Source organism: Rhagoletis zephyria, unplaced genomic scaffold, assembly GCF_001687245.7.
Source record: "Rhagoletis zephyria isolate East Lansing unplaced genomic scaffold, Rhagoletis_zephyria_1.1 Rzeph_scaffold_05921, whole genome shotgun sequence".
Classification (NCBI taxonomy): Eukaryota; Metazoa; Arthropoda; class Insecta; order Diptera; family Tephritidae; genus Rhagoletis; species Rhagoletis zephyria.
The window spans coordinates 1,571-8,379 of NW_016163004.1; the positions used below are offsets into that span (position 1 = coordinate 1,571).

The 6,809-nt window shown below is 33.3% G+C and overlaps 1 pseudogene; it reads left to right on the forward strand.

Moving 5' to 3' along the window:
- Positions 1–1,545: 1,545 nt before the first annotated feature.
- LOC108372614 (purine nucleoside phosphorylase pseudogene) overlaps positions 1,546–6,809 on the forward strand; it is a 5,423-nt pseudogene continuing 159 nt past the window's right edge.

Consider the following 6,809-nt stretch of genomic DNA (forward strand, 5'->3'; position numbering starts at 1 on the left):
GTGGCAACCCTCTTAAAAAGATTCAATGAGCTCTCTTATACCTTTTCCAATTTGGCACTCGTATTTCGATATTTGGTCAATCCTTTTAATTTAAAATAATTAAAATAGGTGGTAACTCTCTTTATACATAGCTACCTTCTCCTAGTCGAGACAAACACATACATATATAGGTGTGCATCTTCTCTTTTATATACAGTCAGCGTCAAAAATATGCATACCTTGGCGTGTTGACTATTTTATTTATTTATATTTTCTATACCAATTTTTTCTTATTTTTTTTTAATAAAAAATATAGTTGATTCAACAGCAAAAATCACAATAATATTTTTTTTTTTCTGATTTCATACTGAACTCGGGAAAAATGCAAGAAATGTTCAACGAACCCGTTGATTTTTGAGAGTTTTGTTCGATGATATTTTGCTCTCTCAATTTTCCCTACTTAACTGTCATAGTTTTCTAAAACTTTGGATAATATCGAGTAAGCGTACACTCTTATTGTTATGGTGTTATCGAACGCTTACTTATAGTCTATGCATAGTAAGTTTTTGAGATTTTTTTTCGCTGAGGAAGCTAAAAAAAAATTTGGTATGGAAAATATAAATAAATAAAATCATCTTATACTTATTTTTGGCGCTCACTATATATAGACTGCCAAAATATTTTAGAATTCTATACTCCATTTTCGGCAGGGTTAGTATAGAAACAAATTATATTTCCACACTTGTTTACGAATACTGAGTGAGGGTATGCGTGCGCTCGAGATGAAAATACGAAATTATTTAAAAGATAAAAAAAACGCTCTCTGAGGGTCGACTCTCATTCGAAAGTTATCTTTAAATTTGTGCACTAAAAATCGATCGCTATTTAATTGCTGCATGTAAGTTAGTTCTCCACTGTGAAAACGGCCTTTATCGTGATAAAAACTTGTTTTTTTTTAACGGATGTTTTTCACCTTTTCAATAACATTCTTCAGATAGCAAAAACGCTTAATTTTTATTGGTGTAACATTTTTCAAATTGGCTGCAAATACTTACTTGGCATTGAACGTGAAAAGAGTTGGGTCGTAAAGAAATTTGTGTATGACTATTTACATATCTATTTTTGCATATAACTACATCTCCAATTGGCACCAAAAATGAACCATCAGTACACTTCAACGGCTATTGCATTAAGGTTTCTGTTCTATTTTTAACCGACTTCCAAAAAAAGGAGGAGGTTATCAGTTCGTCGGAATATATTTTTTTATATTATTTTTTATGTATGTTACCGCATAACTTTGGACCACGTCGACCGTTTTCGATAATTAATTTTCTATCGGAAAGGTAGTGTCTCAGAGGTGGTCCCATATTAATCTGGTTTAGATCCGATCATTGGATCATGAAATATATATATATATATATATATATATTTATATATATATATATATCTTATATATGTGAATTGAAGTCGGTTTTGGTTTTTGCCTAAAAATTACCGTCGTCGGAGATTCTGTATATATTTCTATCACACACGATATTTAATTTGCCCCCTTTTTTCTCTTTTCAGCTACTCCTACGAATTAATTAAAGAGATCGCTGATTTCTTTTTGGAGCGCACCACCATTCGTCCCAAGGTTGGCATAATTTGCGGTTCGGGTCTCAACTCGCTGGCCGATCACATCACAGACACGCAAGCCTTCGACTACAAGGACATCCCGCATTTTCCTGTCTCTACAGTTGAGGGTCATGTGGGTCGCATGATTTTTGGCTATCTAGAAGGCATGCCTGTGGTGGCCATGCAAGGTCGCTTCCACAACTACGAAGGTTATCCGCTAACCAAGTGTTCTATGCCTGTGCGCGTCATGAAGTTAGTCGGCATTCAATATCTTTTTGTAACAAATGCTGCGGGCGGTCTAAATCCCAAGTACAAGGTCGGCGATATCGTCATCGTGCGTGATCACATCAATATTATGGGCATTGCTGGCAATTCACCACTGCAAGGACCCAACGATCCACGTTTCGGTCCCCGTTTCCCGCCCATGAAAAATGCCTACGATCGTCATTTGGTAGGCAAGGCGCGAAAGGTTGTACGCGAGATGGGCATTGAAAATGATGTGCACGAGGGTGTCTTGATTTGCTTGGGTGGACCCAACTATGAAACGGTGGCAGAACTGAAAATGCTACGCATCATGGGCGTCGATGCAGTGGGCATGTCCACCGTGCACGAAGTGATAACCGCCAGGCATTGTGATCTCACCGTATTCGCGTTCAGTTTGATAACAAACAAGTGTGCGACCGATTACGACAGCAGTGAAGAAGATGCAAATCATGAGGAAGTAGTTATGGTGGGCAAGTCGCGGCAGTCTATTTGCGGTGAACTAGTGTGTCGAATGGTAAAGAGNTTTTATAGCCCATTCAATTTTAGCGTCATAATGTGCAAGTTTCAAGTGGCTAAAAATGTGGATGCGAATTTGATGATTTTTTTTTTAGCTTTCTACAAAGCTTTGAGCTTAGGGTTATATGGTATTTGTTATGAAATGAACCGTAGTTGAATTAAAAAGCCTTATAATCCATAAATAAACATAGGTCGCCAACAATATCATTTTGAATTGGTACAAAATGATACATATGTCCAACACTGTATGTAAATATATACACTAGGGCGGGTCAGTTTGTATGGTAGGTTTTCCCGACTACGCGCATAAAGCACAGAGGAAGTCTACGTTTAAGTCTAAGCGAATTTGTCGAAGAAACCATGGGCGAAAATAGGTTTCTTAGCATTTTGCTGTATTTTCGTAAAGAAGTGCTTAAATTTTGTATAAAAACAGGATTGCGTTTTTTTAATTAATTTTTAAATTTTAAAAGGTTTAATAATTAATTTTTTTATTATTTATTTTTAGTATTTTTTTATAAAAATATCAGGGACCGAAAATAACAGTTTTTTTAACAGTTAAACTTGGCCAAATATTTTTTTTACTCCGAAGTAAAATGCCTTTCCGGATAATAAACTAACCGTTTATCCAAATTAAACAAATTTGGCATCGAATGAAAGAGGATTTATAATAATATTAATATTGTCATATTATTAATAAACCATAAAATAGCGTTTTAACAGAAATAACAAACGAAGGTTACCACCTCTATTTATGTATATTTTTTTTATAATTTAATACAAAAGAAATTCATATACCTGAACCAAGGTTTGTTCTATGGCAATTAAATAATATCTTTTATTGAAACATTTTCCTCGTTTAGACATTCCAGTTTTAACGCAAAATATACTTTACATGTAGACAAGTAATTTTTAGCAAAAAAAAACCGACTTAAAAAATATATATATATATATTATCGAAATCTTATCGAAATCGGTTGACGTGGTCCAAAGTTATGCGGTAACATACATACAAAAAAAATAAATAAAAAAAATAAAAAATATTCCGACGAACTGATAACCTCCTCCTTTTTTGGAGGTCGGTTAAAAAAGAGTCGTAACGTTTACTTTGTTTATCAAAATTTTAATACAAAAGCTAGTTTTGGTTAGTCGCATACAATTTTTTTCGGAAAGCTATACGATTATCGATTGTAAGTACATTGAAAATCGGAACGTCCGAACGCTTCAAATAACTTTTGTTCATATTGTTCTATGTAGGTACTGTTACTCACAAAATTGAGTATACGTTTTTTTGTTAGTATTTGCATTTTTTTTTTTTTTTTGTTAATTTGGTGTTAAAATATGGCTTATATTTTAGCAAACCCCATTCAAACCGTGTACGAAAATTATGAAAAATCTGCCAAGTTTCAGCAAAATTGCAAACTTTTTAACAAGAACTTCTAAAAAAATCAGTTATGTAGTTTTAGCAGATTTTTAATAATTTTCGTACACAGCTTCATATTTGAATTTAAATAGGGGTTTGCTAAAATGTAAGCCATATTTCAAAACAAAATAAAATACAAAAAAAAATTTAGCATGTAAAACATTGCGAATATTAATAAAAACCCCGTTAGACTTAGTCAGACTCAGCATAGTATGGTTTGGAGGCGTCGATATGTACGTCTGCTTGTACGAAGAAATGACTTCAACGAACGTTAACAAATGCCTCCATGTAAATTGTAAAAAATCGGAACGTCCGAACAAATTTGAACAAAAGGCAACCCCTAGGTTCGGTCAAAAAAAAATTTCGAAACTGCCTTGCGAAAATACTTTACTCTCAGAGGTTTACCCCGAATTTTTTTTTTCGTTTACTTGTAAAGTTGTACGTTCTAATGTATGTATGTAAATTCATTCTTAAAAATTTAAGTACTTTTTGTTTGTATTTGTTATTATAATATTTTCGTAATTTTGTATATATGTTTATAATTTTTTTTTATTTTTTTTACGCAGTTGGCAACCATATTTTTAAAATCAATTGACGAATGCTTTAGAAGTCATGATTACTGTATTTTATATCTTTTACTTTTTTGGAGGATAGCAACTCTTAGCAAAAATGTCTGGATGCATTAAACTTGCTTCAACACTAGCTTATAATTGTAAAATAATTTAGCTCGCATACAAAACTTGTAATATTTTCTCGATATTTGGCAACTCTATTTAAAAATGTATATATTTTTTCGATTTGGGATTTTTATGTACTAACTAGTGTTCGCCCAGCGGTTGACATTCAACCGCTAAAATTAAGGGGAGTTGATTGAGTTGAGTTGAGCTGGGTTAAGGTGAGTTCAGGTAAAAAAAACCTTGGTTGGGATGGGTTAAGTGGAGGGGAGTTTAACCTAATACTTCATCTTCATCTTCATATTCATCTTCATCTTCATCTTCATCTTCATCTTCATCTTCATCTTCATCTTCATCTTCATCTTCATCTTCATCTTCGTCTTCATCTTTATCTGTTCCTTTACCCTGATCTATATCTTCATTTACATATTCACACCCACCATTGCTATTAGGTTAGGTATTTAAATTTTCCTTCCTCTTTGTCTTTATATTTAGGTTTCTTTTCTCTTATTTTAATATTTGCCTTTATCCCTTTCTTCTTCTACATACTCAGCTTTACCTTCTTCCTTGCATGAATCTTACTCTACATAGATCTGATTCTCAAACTGCTGCTTAGCACGTTTCTGTAATTCAGTATCAATATTAAAGCATACACTTAGGAGGCATTTCCGCCCCAACCATGTACATGTTCGGCATTGGTATTGGTGTCACTATTGAATTGATTTTTTCGCTTTATGTTAAATCAATTTGAAATTAGAAAAATTGTCTGCACATCAGCATCGAAATACCTTTCTATACTACTGATACTCTAGTGACAACGTATAATAGCATAGACAGACGGTAGCATTGATCCGGATTATCATTGTAGTTGATCTGATCAAAACTTTACCCTCGCAGACGGCAGTAATGCAGATTAAAGAGCTGCGAGGTCGAGAGTTCGATCCTACGACCAGTAGAATTTACTTTTTTTATTTTATTCAATTATTATTTTTATTTTTTTTATGTGGTTTTTAGTTGATGTGGACTTTTTTAATAAATTAAACTCTAAAAATTATGTACATAAATGTAATGACTTGAAATTTTAGATAGCTGGCAAAACTTTCAAACCACAAAATACTCTAAGGACCAATTTTTCAGTGCCAGTTTAAGCATAGATTAAATTAAGTAAACTGTAAAACAAGCAATTTTTAAGCAAAAAACAAAACCCACTTCAATTCATATATACAAATTTAAGATTATCGTTAATTTTTTATGATCCAATGACCGGATTTAAACCACCTGTGACACCTTTCCTTAAAAAAAAAAAAAAGAATTATCGAAATCGGTTAACGTGGTCCCAAGTTATGCGGTAACATTCATAAAAAAAATATATATTCCGATGAACTGATAACCGTCTCCTTTTTGTGAAGTCGGTTAGTAAATAAAATCGTCTTATACTTATTTTTCACGCTCAATATATATAGACTGCCAAACAAAATCCATTCATTGCAATGGAACTACGACACTAATGAGTTATTTTAGAATTCTATACTCAATTTTCGACAGGGTTAGTATAGAAACAAATTATGTTTCCACACTTGTTTACGAATACTGAGTGAGGGTATGCGTGCGCTCGAGATGAAAATACGAAATTATTTAAAAGATAAAAAAACGCTCTCTGAGGGTCGACTCTCATTCGAAAGTTATCTTTAAATTTGTGCACTAAAAATCGATCGCTATTTAATTGCTGCATGTAAGTTAGTTCTCCACTGTGAAAACGGCCTTTATCGTGATAAAAACTTGTTTTTTTTAACGGATGTTTTTCACCTTTTCAATAACATTCTTCAGATAGCAAAAAAGCATAATTTTTATTGGTGTAACATTTTTGAAGTTAGCTGCAAATACTTACTTGGCATTGAACGTGAAAAGAGTTGGGTCGTAAAGCAATTTGTGTATGATTATTTAAACATCGCATATACATAACTTCATCTCCAATTGGCACCAATATTGTCTGTCATCCCAAAAATGATGAACCATCAGTATCATCCAACAGCCATTGCATTAAGGTTTCTGTTCTATTTTCCTATTATCGTTAAATATATATTATACAACACACGATATTTATTTTAACCCTTTTTTTCTCTTTTCAGCTACTCTTACGAATTAATTAAAGAGATCGCTGATTTCTTATTGGAGCGCACCGACATTCGTCCCAAGGTTGGCATAATTTGCGGCTCGGGTTTAAACTCGATGGCCGATCACATCACAGACACGCAAGCCTTCGACTACAAGGACATCCCGCATTTTCCTGTCTCTACAGTTGAGGGTCATGTGGGTCGCATGATTTTTGGCTATCTAGAAGG